The sequence below is a fragment of the Macaca mulatta genome, chromosome 13 (genome assembly GCF_049350105.2).
Source record: "Macaca mulatta isolate MMU2019108-1 chromosome 13, T2T-MMU8v2.0, whole genome shotgun sequence".
NCBI classification, from domain to species: Eukaryota; Metazoa; Chordata; class Mammalia; order Primates; family Cercopithecidae; genus Macaca; species Macaca mulatta.
Window position 1 is genome coordinate 28732038 of NC_133418.1, and position 19502 is coordinate 28751539.

The window sequence follows — 19502 nt, forward strand, 5'->3', positions numbered from 1 at the left end:
AAATCGGGAAAGAAGCTTTCTGAGAAACTGCTTAGTGTTCTGTTAATTCATCTTACAGAATTACATTTGTATTTCGTGGATCTCTTTGCTAGCCTTATTTCTGTGGAATCTGAGAACAGATATTTCGGATCCCTTGGAAGACTATAGGGCCAAAGGAAATATCCTCCGATAACAAAGAGAAAGAAGCTTTCTGAGAAACTTCTTTGTGTTCTGTGAAATCATCTCACAGAGTTACAGCTTTCCCCTCAAGAACCCTTCGCTAAGACAGTTCTTGTGGAATTGGCAAGGTGATATTTGGAAGCCCATAGGGGCTATGGTGAAAAAGGAAATATCCTCAGATAAAATCTGGAAAGAAGCTTTCTGAGAAACTGCTTAGTGTTCTGTTAATTCATCTCACAGAGTTACATCTGTATTTCGTGGATCTCTTTGCTAGCCTTATTTCTGTGGAATCTGAGAACAGATATTTCGGATCCCTTCGAAGACTATAGGGCCAAAGGAAATATCCTCCGATAACAAAGAGAAAGAAGCTTTCTGAGAAACTTCTTTGTGTTCTGTGAAATCATCTCACAGAGTTACAGCTTTCTCCTCAAGAAGCCTTTCGCTAAGACAGTTCTTGTGGAATTGGCAAAGTGATATTTGGAAGCCCATAGAGGGCTACAGTGAAAATGGAAATATCCTCAGATGAAATCTGGAAAGAAGGTTTGTGAGAAACTGCTTAGTGTTCTATTAATTCATCTCACAGAGTTACATCTGTATTTCGTGGATCTCTTTGCTAGCCTTATTTCTGTGGAATCTGAGAACAGATATTTCAGATCCCTTGGAAGACTATAGGGCCAAAGGAAATATCCTCCGATAACAAAGAGAAAGAAGCTTTCTGAGAAACTTCTTTGTGTTCTGTGAAATCATCCCACGGAGTTACACCTTTCCCCTCAAGAAGTCTCTCGCTAAGATAGTTCTTGTGGAATTGGCAAAGTGATATTTGGATGCCCATAGAGGGCTATGGTGAAAATGGAAATATCTTCAGATGAAATCTGGAAAAAAGCTCTGAGAAACTGCTTAGTGTTCTGTTAATTCACCTCACAGAGTTACATCTCTATTTCGTGGATCTCTTTGCTAGCCTTATTTCTGTGGAATCTGAGAACAGATATTTGAGATCCCTTTGAAGACTATAGGGCCAAAGGAAATATCCTGCGATAACAAAGAGAAAGAAGCTTTCTGAGAAACTTCTTAGTGTTCTGTGAAATCATCTCACCGAGTTACAGCTTTTCCCTCAAGAAGCCTTTAGCTAAGACAGTTCTTGTGGAATTGGCAAAGTCATATTTGGAATCCCATAGAGGGCTATGGTGAAAAAGGAAATATCCTCAGATGAAATCTGGAAAGAAGCTTTCTGAGAAACTGCTTAGTGTTCTGTTGATTCATCTCACAGAGTTACATCTGTATTTCGTGGATCTCTTTGCTAGCCTTATTTCTGTGGAATCTGAGAACAGATACTTCGGATCCCTTTCAAGACTATAGGGCCAAAGGAAATATCCTCCGATAACAAAGAGAAAGAAGCTTTCTGAGAAACTTCCGTGTGTTCTGTGAAATCATATCACAGAGTTACAGCTTTCCCCTCAAGAAGCCTTTCGCTAAGACAGTTCTTGTGGAATTGGCAAGGTGACATTTGCAAGCCCATGGAGGGCTATGGTGAAAAATTAAATATCCTCAGATGATATCTGGAAAGAAGCTTTCTGAGAAACTGCTTAGTGTTCTGTTAATTCACCTCACAGAGGTACATCTGTATTTCATGGATCTCTTTGCTAGCCTTATTTCTGTGGAATCTGAGAACAGATATTTCGGATCCCTTGGAAGACTATAGGGCCAAAGGAAATATCCTACAATAACAAAGAGAAAGAAGCTTTCTGAGAAACTTCTTTGTGTTCTGTGAAATCATCTCACAGAGTTACAGCTTTCCCCTCAGGAAGCCTTTCGCTAAGACAGTTCTTGTGGAATTGGCAAGGTGATATTTGGAAGCCCATAGGGGCTATGGTGAAAAAGGAAATATCCTCAGATGAAATCTGGAAAGAAGCTTTCTGAGAAACTGCTTAGTGTTCTGTTAATTCATCTCACAGAGTTACATCTGTATTTCGTGGATCTCTTTGCTAGCCTTATTTCTGTGGAATCTGAGAACAGATATTTCGGATCCCTTGGAAGACTATAGGGCCAAAGGAAATATCCTCCGATAACAAAGAGAAAGAAGCTTTCTGAGAAACTTCTTTGTGTTCTGTGAAATCATCTCACACAGTTACAGCTTTCCCCTCAAGAAGCCTTTCGCTAAGACAGTTCTTGTGGAATTGGCAAAGTGATATTTGGAAGCCCATAGAGGGCTACGGTGAAAATGGAAATATCCTCAGATGAAATCTGGAAAGAAGGTTTGTGAGAAACTGCTTAGTGTTCTATTAATTCATCTCACAGACTTTCATCTGTATTTCGTGGATCTCTTTGCTAGCCTTATTTCTGTGGAATCTGAGAACAGATATTTCGGATCCCTCGGAAGACTATAGGGACAAAGGAAATATCCTCCGATAACAAAGAGAAAGAAGCTTTCTGAGAAACTTCTTTGTGTTCTGTGAAATCATCTCACGGAGATACAGCTTTCCCCTCATGAAGCCTTTCGCTAAGATAGTTCTTGTGGAATTGGCAAAGTGATATTTGGATGCCCATAGAGGGCTACGGTGAAAATGGAAATATCTTCAGATGAAATCTGGAAAAAAGCTTTCTGAGAAACTGCTTAGTGTTCTGTTAATTCACCTCACAGAGTTACATCTCTATTTCGTGGATCTCTTTGCTAGCCTTATTTCTGTGGAATCTGAGAACAGATATTTCGGATCCCTTTGAAGACTCTAGGGCCAAAGGAAATATCCTCCGATAACAAAGAGAAAGAAGCTTTCTGAGAAACTTCTTAGTGTTCTGTGAAATCATCTCACCGAGTTACAGCTTTTCCCTCAAGAAGCCTTTAGCTAAGACAGTTCTTGTGGAATTGGCAAAGTGATATTTGGAAGCCCATAGAGGGCTACGGTGAAAATGGAAATATCCTCAGATGGAATCTGGAAAGAAGCTTTCTGAGAAACTGCTTAGTGTTCTGTTAATTCATCTCACAGAGTTACATCTGTATTTCGAGGATCTCTTTGGTAGCCTTATTTCTGTCGAATCTGAGAACAAATATTTCGGATCCCTTTGAAGACTATAGGGCCAAAGGAAATATCCTCCGATAACAAAGAGAAAGAAGCTTTCTGACAAACTTCTTTGTGTTCTGTGAAATCATCTCACAGAGTTACAGCTTTCCCCTCAAGAAGCCTTTCGCTAAGACAGTTCTTGTGGAATTGGCAAAGTGATATTTGGAAGCCCATAGAGGGCTATGGTGAAAAAGGAAATATCCTCAGATGAAATCTGGAAAGAAGCTTTCTGAGAAACTGTTTAGTGTTCTGTTGATTCATCTCACAGAGTTACATCTGTATTTCGTGGATCTCTTTGCTAGCCTTATTTCTGTGGACTCTGAGAACAGATATTTCGGATCCCTTTGAAGACTATAGGGCCAAAGGAAATATCCTGCGATAACAAAGAGAAAGAAGCTTTCTGAGAAACTTCTTTGTGTTCTGTGAAATCTTCTCACAGAGTTACAGCTTTCCCCTCAAGAAGCCTTTAGCTAAGACAGTTCTTGTGGAATTGGCAAAGTGATATTTGGAAGCCAATAGAGGGCTATGGTGAAAATGGAAATATCCTCAGATGGAATCTGGAAAGAAGCTTTCTGAGAAACTTCTTAGTGTTCTGTTAATTCAACTCACAGAGTTACATCTGTATTTCGTGGATCTCTTTGCTAGCCTTATTTCTGTGGAATTTCAGAACAGATATTTCGGATCCCTTGGAAGACTATAGGGCCAAAGGAAATATCCTCCGATAACAAGGAGAAAGAAGCTTTCTGAGAAACTTCTTTGTGTTCTGTGAAATCATCTCACAGAGTTACAGCTTTCCCCTCAAGAACCCTTCGCTAAGACAGTTCTTGTGGAATTGGCAAGGTGATATTTGGAAGCCCATAGGGGCTATGGTGAAAAAGGAAATATCCTCAGATGAAATCTGGAAAGAAGCTTTCTGAGAAACTGCTTAGTGTTTAGTTAATTCATCTCACAGAGTTACATCTGTATTTCGTGGATCTCTTTGCTAGCCTTATTTCTGTGGAATCTGAGAACAGATATTTCGGATCCCTTCGAAGACTATAGGGCCAAAGGAAATATCCTCCGATAACAAAGAGAAAGAAGCTTTCTGAGAAACTTCTTTGTGTTCTGTGAAATCATCTCACAGAGTTACAGCTTTCCCCTCAAGAAGCCTTTAGCTAAGACAGTTCTTGTGGAATTGGCAAAGTGATATTTGGAAGCCCATAGAGGGCTACGGTGAAAATGGAAATATCCTCAGATGAAATCTGGAAAGAAGGTTTGTGAGAGACTGCTTAGTGTTCTATTAATTCATCTCACAGAGTTACATCTGTATTTCGTGGATCTCTTTGCTAGCCTTATTTCTGTGGAATCTGAGAACAGATATTTCAGATCCCTTAGAAGACTATAGGGCCAAAGGAAATATCCTCCGATAACAAAGAGAAAGAAGCTTTCTGAGAAACTTCTTTGTGTTCTGTGAAATCATCTCACGGAGTTACACCTTTCCCCTCAAGAAGCCTCTCGCTAAGATACTTCTTGTGGAATTGGCAAAGTGATATTTGGATGCCCATAGAGGGCTATGGTGAAAATGGAAATATCTTCAGATGAAATCTGGAAAAAAGCTTTCTGAGAAACTGCTTAGTGTTCTGTTAATTCACCTCACAGAGTTACATCTCTATTTCGTGGATCTCTTTGCTAGCCTTATTTCTGTGGAATTTGAGAACAGATATTTCAGATCCCTTGGAAGACTATAGGGCCAAAGGAAATATCCTCCGATAACAAAGAGAAAGAAGCTTTCTGAGAAACTTCTTAGTGTTCTGTGAAATCATCTCACCGAGTTACAGCTTTTCCCTCAAGAAGCCTTTAGCTAAGACAGTTCTTGTGGAATTGGCAAAGTCATATTTGGAAGCCCATAGAGGGCTATGGTGAAAATGGAAATATCCTCAGATGAAATCTGGAAAGAAGCTTTCTGAGAAACTGCTTAGTGTTCTGTTAATTCATCTCACAGAGTTACATCTGTATTTCGTGGATCTCTTTGCTAGCCTTATTTCTATCGAATCTGAGAACAAATATTTCGGATCCCTTTGAAGACTATAGGGCCAAAGGAAATATCCTCCGATAACAAAGAGAAAGAAGCTTTCTGACAAACTTCTTTGTGTTCTGTGAAATCATCTCACAGAGTTACAGCTTTCCCCTCAATAAGCCTTTCGCTAAGACAGTTCTTGTGCAATTGGCAAAGTGATATTTGGAAGCCCATAGAGGGCTACGGTGAAAAAGGAAATATCCTCAGATGAAATCTGGAAAGAAGCTTTCTGAGAAACTGTTTAGTGTTCTGTTGATTCATCTCACAGAGTTACATCTGTATTTCGTGGATCTCTTTGCTAGCCTTATTTCTGTGGACTCTGAGAACAGATATTTCGGATCCCTTTGAAGACTATAGGGCCAAAGGAAATATCCTCCGATAACAAAGAGAAAGAAGCTTTCTGAGAAACTTCTTTGTGTTCTGTGAAATCTTCTCACAGAGTTACAGCTTTCCCCTCAAGAAGCCTTTAGCTAAGACAGTTCTTGTGGAATTGGCAAAGTGATACTTGGAAGCCAATAGAGGGCTATGGTGAAAATGGAAATATCCTCAGATGGAATCTGGAAAGAAGCTTTCTGAGAAACTGCTTAGTGTTCTGTTAATTCATCTCACAGAGTTACATCTTTATTTCGTGGATCTCTTTGCTAGCCTTATTTCTGTGGAATCTGAGAACAGATATTTCGGATCCCTTGGAAGACTTTAAGGCCAAAGGAAATATCCTCCGATAACAAGGAGAAAGAAGCTTTCTGAGAAACTTCTTTGTGTTCTCTGAAATCATCTCACAGAGTTACAGCTTTCCCCTCAAGAAGCCTTTCGCTAAGACAGTTCTTCTGGAATTGGCAAAGTGATATTTGGAAGCCCATAGAGGGCTATGGTGAAAAAGGAAATATCCTCAGATGAAATCTGGAAAGAAGCTTTCTCAGAAACTGCTTAGTGTTCTGTTAATTCATCTCACAGATTTACATCTGAATTTCGTGGATCTCATTGCTAGCCTTATTTCTGTGGAATCGGAGAACAGATATTTCGGATCCCTTGGAAGACTATAGGGCCAAAGGAAATATCCTCCGATAACAAAGAGAAAGAAGCTTTCTGAGAAACTTCTTTGTGTTCTGTGAAATCATCTCACAGAGTTACAGCTTTCCCCTCAAGAAGCCTTTCGCTAAGACAGTTCTTGTGGAATAGGCAAAGTGATATTTGGAAGCCCATAGAGGGCTATGGTGAAAAAGGAAATATCCTCAGATGAAATCTGGAAAGAAGCTTTCTGAGAAACTGCTTAGTGTTCTGTTAATTCATCTCACAGAGTTACATCTGTATTTCGTGGATCTCTTTGCTAGCCTTATTTCTGTGGATTCGAAGAACAGATATTTCGGATTCCTTGGAAGACTATAAGGCCAAAGGAAATATCCTCCGATAACAAAGAGAAAGAAGCTTTCTGAGAAACTTCTTTGTGTTCTCTGAAATCATCTCACAGAGTTACAGCTTTCCCCTCAAGAAGCCTTTCGCTAAGACAGTTCTTCTGGAATTGGCAAAGTGATATTTGGAAGCCCATAGAGGGCTATGGTGAAAAAGGAAATATCCTCAGATGAAATCTGGAAAGAAGCTTTCTGAGAAACTGCTTAGTGTTCTGTTAATTCATCTCACAGATTTGCATCTGAATTTCGTGGATCTCATTGCTAGCCTTATTTCTGTGGAATCTGAGAACAGATATTTCGGATCCCTTGGAAGACTATAGGGCCAAAGGAAATATCCTCCGATAACAAAGAGAAAGAAGCTTTCTGAGAAACTTCTTTGTGTTCTCTGAAATCATCTCACAGAGTTACAGCTTTCCCCTCAAGAAGCCTTTCGCTAAGACAGTTCTTGTGGAATAGGCAAAGTGATATTTGGAAGCCCATAGAGGGCTATGGTGAAAAAGGAAATATCCTCAGATGAAATCTGGAAAGAAGCTTTCTGAGAAACTGCTTAGTGTTCTGTTAATTCATCTCACAGAGTTACATCTGTATTTCGTGGATCTCTTTGCTAGCCTTATTTCTGTCGAATCTGAGAACAAATATTTCGGATCCCTTGGAAGACTATAGGGCCAAAGGAAATATCCTCCGATAACAAAGAGAAAGAAGCTTTCTGAGAAACTTCTTTGTGTTCTGTAAAATCATCTCACAGAGTTACAGCTTTCCCCTCAAGAAGCCTTTCGCTAAGACAGTTCTTGTGGAATTGGCAAAGTGATATTTGGAAGCCCATAGAGGGCTATGGTGAAAAAGGAAATATTCTCAGATGAAATCTGGAAAGAAGCTTTCTGAGAAACTGTTTAGTGTTCTGTTGATTCATCTCACAGAGTCACATCTGTATTTCGTGGATCTCTTTGCTAGCCTTATTTCTGTGGAATCTGAGAACAGATATTTCGGAACCCTTGGAAGACTATAGGGCCAAAGGAAATATCCTCCGATAACAAAGAGAAAGAAGCGTTCTGAGAAACTTCCTTGTGTTCTGTGAAATCATCTCACAGAGTTACAGCTTTCCCCTCAAGAAGCCTTTCGCTAAGACAGTTCTTGTGGAATTGGCAAAGTGACATTTGCAAGCCCATAGAGGGCTATGGTGAAAAAGGAAATATCCTCAGATGAAATCTGGAAAGAAGCTTTCTGAGAAACTGCTTAGGGTTCTGTTGATTCATCTCACAGAGTTACATCTGTATTTCATGGATCTCTTTGCTAGCCTTATTTCTGTGGAATATGAGAACAGATATTTCGGATCCCTTGGAAGAGTATACGGCCAAAGGAAATATCATCCGATAACAAAGAGAAAGAAGCTTTCTGAGAAACTTGTTTGTGTTCTGTGAAATCATCTCACAGAGTTACAGCTTTCCCCTCAAGAAGCCTTTCGCTAAGACAGTTCTTGTAGAACTGGCAAAGTGATATTTGGAAGCCCATAGAGGGCTATGGTGAAAAAGGAAATATCCTCAGATGAAATCTGGAAAGAAGCTTTCTGAGAAACTGCTTAGTGTTCTGTTAATTCACCTCACAGAGTTACATCTGTATTTCGTGGATCTCTTTGCTAGCCTTATTTCTGTGCAATCTGAGAACAGATGTTTCGGATCCCTTTTAAGACTATAGGGCCAAAGGAAATATCCTACGATAACAAAGAGAAAGAAGCTTTCTGAGAAACTTCTTTGTGTTCTGTCAAATCATCTCACAGAGTTACAGCTTTCCCCTCAAGAAGACTTTCGCTAAGACAGTTCTTGTGGAATTGGCAAAGTGATATTTTGAAGCCCATAGAGGGCTATGGTGAAAAAGGAAATATCCTCAGATGAAATCTGGAAAGAAGCTTTCTGAGAAACTGCTTAGTGTTCTGCTAATTCACCTCACAGAGGTACATCTGTATTTCATGGATCTCTTTGCTAGCCTTATTTCTGTGGAATCTGTGAACAGATATTTCGGATCCCTTGGAAGACTATAGGGCCAAAGGAAATATCCTACAATAACAAAGAGAAAGAAGCTTTCTGAGAAACTTCTTTGTGTTCTGGAAAACATCTCACAGAGTTACAGCTTTCCCCTCAAGAAGCCTTTCGCTAAGACAGTTCTTGTGGAATTGGCAAGGTGATATTTGGAAGCCCATAGGGGCTATGGTGAAAAAGGAAATATCCTCAGATGAAATCTGGAAAGAAGCTATCTGAGAAACTGCTTAGTGTTCTGTTAATTCATCTCACAGAGTTACATCTGTATTTCGTGGATCTCTTTGCTAGCCTTATTTCTGTGGAATCTGAGAACAGATATTTCGGATCCCTTGGAAGACTATAGGGCCAAAGGAAATATCCTCCGATAACAAAGAGAAAGAAGCTTTCTGAGAAACTTCTTTGTGTTCTGTGAAATCATCTCACACAGTTACAGCTTTCCCCTCAAGAAGCCTTTCGCTAAGACAGTTCTTGTGGAATTGGCAAAGTGATATTTGGAAGCCCATAGAGGGCTATGGTGAAAATGGAAATATCCTCAGATGAAATCTGGAAAGAAGGTTTGTGAGAAACTGCTTAGTGTTCTATTAGTTCATCTCACAGACTTTCATCTGTATTTCGTGGATCTCTTTGCTAGCCTTATTTCTGTGGAATCTGAGAACAGATATTTCGGATCCCTCGGAAGACTATAGGGACAAAGGAAATATCCTCCGATAACAAAGAGAAAGAAGCTTTCTGAGAAACTTCTTTGTGTTCTGTGAAATCATCTCACGGAGATACAGCTTTCCCCTCATGAAGCCTTTCGCTAAGATAGTTCTTGTGGAATTGGCAAAGTGATATTTGGATGCCCTTAGAGGGCTACGGTGAAAATGGAAATATCTTCAGATGAAATCTGGAAAAAAGCTTTCTGAGAAACTGCTTAGTGTTCTGTTAATTCACCTCACAGAGTTACATCTCTATTTCGTGGATCTCTTTGCTAGCCTTATTTCTGTGGAATCTGAGAACAGATATTTCGGATCCCTTTGTAGACTATAGGGCCTAAGGAAATATCCTCCGATAAAAAAGAGAAAGAAGCTTTCTGAGAAACTTCTTAGTGTTCTGTGAAATCATCTCACCGAGTTACAGCTTTTCCCTCAAGAAGTCTTTAGCTAAGACAGTTCTTGTGGAATTGGCAAAGTGATATTTGGAAGCCCATAGAGGGCTACGGTGAAAATGGAAATATCCTCAGATGGAATCTGGAAAGAAGCTTTCTGAGAAACTGCTTAGTGTTCTGTTAATTCATCTCACAGAGTTACATCTGTAGTTCCTGGATCTCTTTGCTAGCCTTATTTCTGTGAAATCTGAGAACAGATATTGCGGATCCCTTGGAAGACTATAGGGCCAAAGGAAATAAACTCCGATAACAAAGAGAAAGAAGCTTTCTGAGAAACTTCTTTGTGTTCTGTGAAATCATCTCACGGAGTTACAGCTTTCCCCTCAAGAAGCCTTTCGCTAAGATAGTTCTTGTGGAATTGGCAAAGTGATATTTGGATGCCCATAGAGGGCTACGGTAAAAATGGAAATATCTTCAGATGAAATCTGGAAAAAAGTTTTCTGAGAAACTGCTTAGTGTTCTGTAAATTCATCTCACAGTGTTACATCTGTATTTCGTGGATCTCTTTGCTAGCCTTATTTCTGTGGAATCTGAGAACAGATATTTCGGATCCCTTTGAAGACTATAGGGCCAAAGGAAATATCCTCCGATAACAAAGAGAAAGAAGCTTTCTGAGAAACTTCTTTGTGTTCTGTGAAATCATCTCACAGAGTTTCAGCTTTCCCCTCAAGAAGCCTTTAGCTAAGACAGTTCTTGTGGAATTGGCAAAGTGATATTTGGAAGCCCATAGAGGGCTGTGGTGAAAATGAAAATATCCTCAGATGGAATCTGGAAAGAAGCTTTCTGAGAAACTGCTTAGTGTTCTGTTAATTCATCTCACTGAGTTACATCTGTATTTCGTGGATCTCTTTGCTAGCCTTATTTCTGTCGAATCTGAGAACAAATATTTCGGATCCCTTTGAAGACTATAGGGCCAAAGGAAATATCCTCCGATAACAAAGAGAAAGAAGCTTTCTGACAAACTTCTTTGTGTTCTGTGTAATCATCTCACAGAGTTACAGCTTTCCCCTCAAGAAGCCTTTCGCTAAGACAGTTCTTGTGGAATTGGCAAAGTGATATTTGGAAGCCCATAGAGGGCTATGGTGAAAAAGGAAATATCCTCAGATGAAATCTGGAAAGAAGCTTTCTGAGAAACTGTTTAGTGTTCTGTTGATTCATCTCACAGAGTTACATCTGTATTTCGTGGATCTCTTTGCTAGCCTTATTTCTGTGGACTCTGAGAACAGATATTTCGGATCCCTTTGAAGACTATAGGGCCAAAGGAAATATCCTCCGATAACAAAGAGAAAGAAGCTTTCTGAGAAACTTCTTTGTGTTCTGTGAAATCATCTCACAGAGTTACAGCTTTCCCCTCAAGAAGCCTTTAGCTAAGACAGTTCTTGTGGAATTGGCAAAGTGATATTTGGAAGCCAATAGAGGCCTATGGTGAAAATGGAAATATCCTCAGATGGAATCTGGAAAGAAGCTTTCTGAGAAACTGCTTAGTGTTCTGTTAATTCAACTCACAGAGTTACATCTGTATTTCGTGGATCTCTTTGCTAGCCTTATTTCTGTGGAATCTGAGAACAGATATTTCGGATCCCTTGGAAGACTATAGGGCCAAAGGAAATATCCTCCGATAACAAAGAGAAAGAAGCTTTCTGAGAAACTTCTTTGTGTTCTGTGAAATCATCTCACAGAGTTACAGCTTTCCCCTCCAGAAGCCTTTCGCTAAGACAGTTCTTGTGGAATTGGCAAAGTGATATTTGGAAGCCCATAGAGGGCTATGGTGAAAAAGGAAATATCCTCAGATGAAATCTGGAAAGAAGCTTTCTGAGAAACTGTTTAGTGTTCTGTTGATTCATCTCACAGAGTTACATCTGTATTTCGTGGATCTCTTTGCTAGCCTTATTTCTGTGGAATCTGAGAACAGATATTTGGATGCCTTGGAAGACTACAGGGCCAAAGGAAATATCCTCCGATAACAAAGAGAAAGAAGCTTTCTGAGAAACTTCTTTGTGTTCTGTGAAATCATCTCACAGAGTTACAGCTTTCCCCTCAAGAAGCCTTTCGCTAAAACAGTTCTTGTGGAACTGGCAAAGTGATATTTGGAAGCCCCTAGAGGGCTATGGTAAAAAAGGAAATATTCTCAGATGAAATCTGGAAAGAATCTTTCTGAGAAACTGCTTAGAGTTCTGTTAATTCATCTCACAGAGTTACATCTGTATTTCGTGGATCTCTTTGCTAGCCTTATTTCTGTGGAATCTGAGAACAGATATTTCGGATCCCTTGGAAGACTATAAGGCCAAAGGAAATATCCTCCGATAACAAAGAGAAAGAAGCTTTCTGAGAAACTTCTTTGTGTTCTGTGAAATCATCTCACAGAGTTACAGCTTTCCCCTCAAGATGCCTTTCGCTAAGACAGTTCTTGTGGAATTGGCAAAGTGATATTTGGAAGCCCATAGAGGGCTATGGTGAAAAAGGAAATATCCTCAGATGAAATCTGGAAAGAAGCTTTCTGAGAAACTGCTTAGTGTTCTGTTAATTCATCTCACAGATTTACATCTGTATTTCGTGGATCTCATTGCTAGCCTTATTTCTGTGGAATCTGAGAACAGATATTTCGGATCCCTTGGAAGACTATAGGGCCAAAGGAATTATCCTCCGATAACAAAGAGAAAGAAGCTTTCTGAGAAACTTCTTTGTGTTCTCTGAAATCATCTCACAGAGTTACAGCTTTCCCCTCAAGAAGCCTTTCGCTAAGACAGTTCTTGTGGAATAGGCAAAGTGATATTTGGAAGCCCATAGAGGGCTATGGTGAAAAAGGAAATATCCTCAGATGAAATCTGGAAAGAAGCTTTCTGAGAAACTGCTTAGTGTTCTGTTAATTCATCTCACAGAGTTACATCTGGATTTCGTGGATCTCTTTGCTAGCCTTATTTCTGTGGAATCTTAGAACAGATATTTCGGATCCCTTGGAAGACTATAGGGCCAAAGGAAATATCCTCCGATAACAAAGAGAAAGAAGCTTTCTGAGAAATTTCTTTGTGTTCTGTGAAATCATCTCACAGAGTTACAGCTTTCCCCTCAAGAAGCCTTTCGCTAAGACAGTTCTTGTGGAATTGGCAAAGTGATATTTGGAAGCCCATAGAGGATTATGGTGAAAAAGGAAATATACTCAGATGAAATCTGGAAAGAAGCTTTCTGAGAAAATGCTTAGTGTTCTGTTAATTCATCTCACAGAGTTACATCTGTATTTCGCGTATCTCTTTGCTAGCCTTATTTCTGTGGAATCTGAGAACAGATATTTCGCACCCTTTGGAAGACTATAGGGCCAAAGGAAATATCCTCCGATAACAAAGAGAAAGAAGCTTTCTGAGAAACTTCTTTGGGTTCTGTGAAATCATCTCACAGAGTTACAGCTTTCCCCTCAAGAAGCATTTCGCTAAGACAGTTCTTGTGGAATTGGCAAAGTGATATTCGGAAGCCCATGGAGGGCTATGGTGAAAATGGAAATATCCTCAGATGAAATCTGGAAAGAAGCTTTCTGAGAAACTGCTTAGTGTTCTGTTAATTCATCTCACAGAGTTACATCTGTATTTCGTGGATCTCTTTGCTAGCCTTATTTCTGTGGAATCTGAGAACAGATATTTCGGATCCCTTGGAAGACTATAGGGCCAAAGGAAATATCCTCCGATAACAAAGAGAAAGAAGCTTTCTGAGAAACTTCTTTGTGTTCTGTGAAATGATCTCACAGAGTTACAGCTTTTCACTCAATAAGCCTTTCGTTAAGACAGTTCTTGTGGAATTCACAAAGTGATATTTGGAAGCCCTTAGAGGGCTATGCTGAAAAAGGAAATATCCTCAGATGAAATCTGGAAAGAAGCTTTCTGAGAAACTGCTTAGTGTTCTGTTAATTCATCTCACAGAGTTACATCTGTATTTCGTGGATCTCTTTGCTAGCCTTATTTCTGTGGAATCTGAGAACAGATATTTCGGATCCCTTGGAAGACTATAGGGACAAAGGAAATATCCTCCGATAACAAAGAGAAAGAAGCTTTCTGAGAAACTTCTTTGTGTTCTGTGAAATCATCTCACAGAGTTACAGCTTTCCCCTCAAGAAGCCTTTCGCTAAGACAGTTCTTGTGGAATTGGCAAAGTAATATTTGGAAGCCCATAGAGGGCAACTGTGAAAATGGAAATATCTTCAGATGAAATCTGGAAAGAAGCTTTCTGAGAAACTGCTTAGTGTTCTGTTAATTCATCTCACAGAGTTACATCTGCATTTCGTGGATCTCTTTGCTAGCCTTATTTCGGTGGATTCTGAGAACAGGTATTTCGGATCCCTTGGAAGACTATAGGGCCAAAGGAAATATCCTCCGATAACAAAGAGAAAGAAGCTTTCTGAGAAACTTCTTTGTGTTCTGTGAAATCATCTCACAGAGTTACAGCTTTCCCCTCAAGAAGCCTTTCGCTAAGACAGCTCTTGTGCAATTGGCAAAGTGATATTTGGAAGCCCATAGAGGGCTAGGGTGAAAAAGGAAATATCCTCAGATGAAATCTGGAAAGAAGCTTTCTGAGAAACTGCTTAGTGTTCTGTTAATTCATCTCACAGAGTTACATCTGTATTTCGTGGATCTCTTTGCTAGCCTTATTTCTGTGGAATCTGAGAACAGATATTTCAGATCCCTTGGAAGACTATAGGGCCAAAGGAAATATCCTCCGATAACAAAGAGAAAGAAGCTTTCTGAGAAACTTCTTTGTGTTCTGTGAAATCATCTCACAGAGTTACAGCTTTCCCCTCAAGAAGCCTTTCGCTAAGACAGTTCTCGTGGAATTGGCAAAGTGATATTTGGAAGCCCATAGAGGGCTATGGTGAAAATGGAAATATCCTCAGATGAAATCTGGAAAGAAGCTTTCTGAGAAACTGCTTAGTGTTCTGTTAATTCATCTCACAGAGTTACATCTGTATTTCGTGGATCTCTTTGCTAGCCTTATTTCTGTGGAATCTGAGAACAGATATTTCGGATCCCTTGGAAGACTATAGGGCCAAAGGAAATATCCTCCGATAACAATGGGAAAGAAGCTTTCTGAGAAACTTCTTTGTGTTCTGTGAAATCATCTCACAGAGTTACAGCTTTCCCCTCAAGAAGCCTTTCGCTAAGACAGGTCTTGTGGAATTGGCAAAGTGATATTTGGAAGCCCATAGAGTTCTATGGTGAAAATGGAAATATCCTCAGATGAAATCTGGAAAGAAGCTTTCTGAGAAACTGCTTAGTGTTCTGTTAATTCATCTCCCAGAGTTACATCTGTATTTCGTGGATCTCTTTGCTAGCCTTATTTCTGTGGAATCTGAGAACAGATATTTCGGATCCCTTGGAAGTCTATAGGGCCAAAGGAAATATCCTCCGATAACAAAGAGAAAGAAGCTTTATGAGAAACTTCTTTGTGTTCTGTGAAATCATCTCACAGAGTTACAGCTTTCCCCTCAAGAAGCCTTTCGCTAAGACAATTTTTGTGGAATTGGAAAAGTGAAATTTGGAAGCCCCTAGAGGGCTATGGTGAAAATGGAAATATCCTCAGATGAAATCTGGAAAGAAGCTTTCTGAGAAACTGCTTCGTGTTCTGTTAATTCATCTAACGGAGTTACATCTCTATTTCGTGGATGTCTTTCCTAGCCTTATTTCTGTGGAATCTGAGAACAGATATTTCGGATCCCTTGGAAGACTATAGGGCCAAAGGAAATATCCTCCGATAACAATGGGAAAGAAGCTTTCTGAGAAACTTCTTTGTATTCTGTGAAATCATCTCACAGAGTTACAGCTTTCCCCTCAAGAAGCCTTTCGCTAAGACAGGTCTTGTGGAATTGGCAAAGTGATATTTGGAAGCCCATAGAGTTCTATGGTGAAAATGGAAATATCCTCAGATGAAATCTGGAAAGAAGCTTTCTGAGAAACTGCTTAGTGTTCTGTTAATTCATCTCCCAGGCTTACATCTGTATTTCGTGGATCTCTTTGCTAGCCTTATTTCTGTGGAATCTGAGAACAGATATTTCGGATCCCTTGGAAGACTATAGGGCCAAAGGAAATATCCTCCGATAACAAAGAGAAAGAAGCTTTCTGAGAAACTTCTTTGTGTTCTGTGAAATGATCTCACAGAGTTACAGCTTTTCACTCAATAAGCCTTTCGCTAAGACAGTTCTTGTGGAATTGACAAAGTGATATTTGGAAGCCCTTAGAGGGCTATGCTGAAAAAGGAAATATCCTCAGATGAAATCTGGAAAGAAGCTTTCTGAGAAACTGCTTAGTGTTCTGTTAATTCATCTCACAGAGTTACATCTGTATTTCGTGGATCTCTTTGCTAGCCTTATTTCTGTGGAATCTGAGAACAGATATTTCGGATCCCTTGGAAGACTATAGGGACAAAGGAAATATCCTCCGATAACAAAGAGAAAGAAGCTTTCTGAGAAACTTCTTTGTGTTCTGTGAAATCATCTCACAGAGTTACAGCTTTCCCCTCAAGAAGCCTTTCGCTAAGACAGTTCTTGTGGAATTGGCAAAGTAATATTTGGAAGCCCATAGAGGGCAACTGTGAAAATGGAAATATCTTCAGATGAAATCTGGAAAGAAGCTTTCTGAGAAACTGCTTAGTGTTCTGTTAATTCATCTCACAGAGTTACATCTGCATTTCGTGGATCTCTTTGCTAGCCTTATTTCTGTGGATTCTGAGAACAGGTATTTCGGATCCCTTGGAAGACTATAGGGCCAAAGGAAATATCCTCCGATAACAAAGAGAAAGAAGCTTTCTGAGAAACTTCTTTGTGTTCTGTGAAATCATCTCACAGAGTTACAGCTTTCCCCTCAAGAAGCCTTTCGCTAAGACAGCTCTTGTGCAATTGGCAAAGTGATATTTGGAAGCCCATAGAGGGCTAGGGTGAAAAAGGAAATATCCTCAGATGAAATCTGGAAAGAAGCTTTCTGAGAAACTGCTTAGTGTTCTGTTAATTCATCTCACAGAGTTACATCTGGATTTCGTGGATCTCTTTGCTAGCCTTATTTCTGTGGAATCTGAGAACAGATATTTCAGATCCCTTGGAAGACTATAGGGCCAAAGGAAATATCCTCCGATAACAAAGAGAAAGAAGCTTTCTGAGAAACTTCTTTGTGTTCTGTGAAATCATCTCACAGAGTTACAGCTTTCCCCTCAAGAAGCCTTTCGCTAAGACAGTTCTCGTGGAATTGGCAAAGTGATATTTGGAAGCCCATAGAGGGCTATGGTGAAAATGGAAATATCCTCAGATGAAATCTGGAAAGAAGCTTTCTGAGAAACTGCTTAGTGTTCTGTTAATTCATCTCACAGAGTTACATCTGTATTTCGTGGATCTCTTTGCTAGCCTTATTTCTGTGGAATCTGAGAACAGATATTTCGGATCCCTTGGAAGACTATAGGGCCAAAGGAAATATCCTCCGATAACAATGGGAAAGAAGATTTCTGAGAAACTTCTTTGTGTTCTGTGAAATCATCTCACAGAGTTACAGCTTTCCCCTCAAGAAGCCTTTCGCTAAGACAGGTCTTGTGGAATTGGCAAAGTGATATTTGGAAGCCCTTAGAGTTCTATGGTGAAAATGGAAATATCCTCAGATGAAATCTGGAAAGAAGCTTTCTGAGAAACTGCTTAGTGTTCTGTTAATTCATCTCCCAGAGTTACATCTGTATTTCGTGGATCTCTTTGCTAGCCTTATTTCTGTGGAATCTGAGAACAGATATTTCGGATCCCTTGGAAGTCTATAGGGCCAAAGGAAATATCCTCCGATAACAAAGAGAAAGAAGCTTTATGAGAAACTTCTTTGTGTTCTGTGAAATCATCTCACAGAGTTACAGCTTTCCCCTCAAGAAGCCTTTCGCTAAGACAATTCTTGTGGAATTGGAAAAGTGATATTTGGAAGCCCCTAGAGGGCTATGGTGAAAATGGAAATATCCTCAGATGAAATCTGGAAAGAAGCTTTCTGAGAAACTGCTTCGTGTTCTGTTAATTCATCTAACGGAGTTACATCTCTATTTCGTGGATGTCTTTCCTAGCCTTATTTCTGTGGAATCTGAGAACAGATATTTCGGATCCCTTGGAAGACTATAGGGCCAAAGGAAATATCCTCCGATAACAATGGGAAAGAAGCTTTCTGAGAAACTTCTTTGTATTCTGTGAAATCATCTCACAGAGTTACAGCTTTCCCCTCAAGAAGCCTTTCGCTAAGACAGGTCTTGTGGAATTGGCAAAGTGATATTTGGAAGCCCATAGAGTTCTATGGTGAAAATGGAAATATCCTCAGATGAAATCTGGAAAGAAGCTTTCTGAGAAACTGCTTAGTGTTCTGTTAATTCATCTCCCAGGCTTACATCTGTATTTCGTGGATCTCTTTGCTAGCCTTATTTCTGTGGAATCTGAGAACAGATATTTCGGATCCCTTGGAAGACTATAGGGCCAAAGGAAATATCCTCCGATAACAAAGAGAAAGAAGCTTTATGAGAAACTTCTTTGGGTTCTGTGAAATCATCTCACAGAGTTACAGCTTTCCCCTCAAGAAGCCTTTCGCTAAGACAGCTCTTGTGCAATTGGCAAAGTGATATTTGGAAGCCCATAGAGGGCTAGGGTGAAAAAGGAAATATCCTCAGATGAAATCTGGAAAGAAGCTTTCTGAGAAACTGCTTAGTGTTCTGTTAATTCATCTCACAGAGTTACATCTGTATTTCGTGGATCTCTTTGCTAGCCTTATTTCTGTGGAATCTGAGAACAGATATTTCAGATCCCTTGGAAGACTGTAGGGCCAAAGGAAATATCCTCCGATAACAAAGAGAAAGAAGCTTTCTGAGAAACTTCTTTGTGTTCTGTGAAATCATCTCACAGAGTTACAGCTTTCCCCTCAAGAAGCCTTTCGCTAAGACAGTTCTCGTGGAATTGGCAAAGTGATATTTGGAAGCCCATAGAGGGCTATGGTGAAAATGGAAATATCCTCAGATGAAATCTGGAAAGAAGCTTTCTGAGAAACTGCTTAGTGTTCTGTTAATTCATCTCACAGAGTTACATCTGTATTTCGTGGATCTCTTTGCTAGCCTTATTTCTGTGGAATCTGAGAACAGATATTTCGGATCCCTTGGAAGACTATAGGGCCAAAGGAAATATCCTCCGATAACAATGGGAAAGAAGCTTTCTGAGAAACTTCTTTGTGTTCTGTGAAATCATCTCACAGAGTTACAGCTTTCCCCTCAAGAAGCCTTTCGCTAAGACAGGTCTTGTGGAATTGGCAAAGTGATATTTGGAAGCCCATAGAGTTCTATGGTGAAAATGGAAATATCCTCAGATGAAATCTGGAAAGAAGCTTTCTGAGAAACTGCTTAGTGTTCTGTTAATTCATCTCCCAGAGTTACATCTGTATTTCGTGAATCTCTTTGCTAGCCTTATTTCTGTGGAATCTGAGAACAGATATTTCGGATCCCTTGGAAGTCTATAGGGCCAAAGGAAATATCCTCCGATAACAATGAGAAAGAAGCTTTATGAGAAACTTCTTTGTGTTCTGTGAAATCATCTCACAGAGTTACAGCTTTCCCCTCAAGAAGCCTTTCGCTAAGACAGTTATTGTGGAATTGGAAAAGTGATATTTGGAAGCC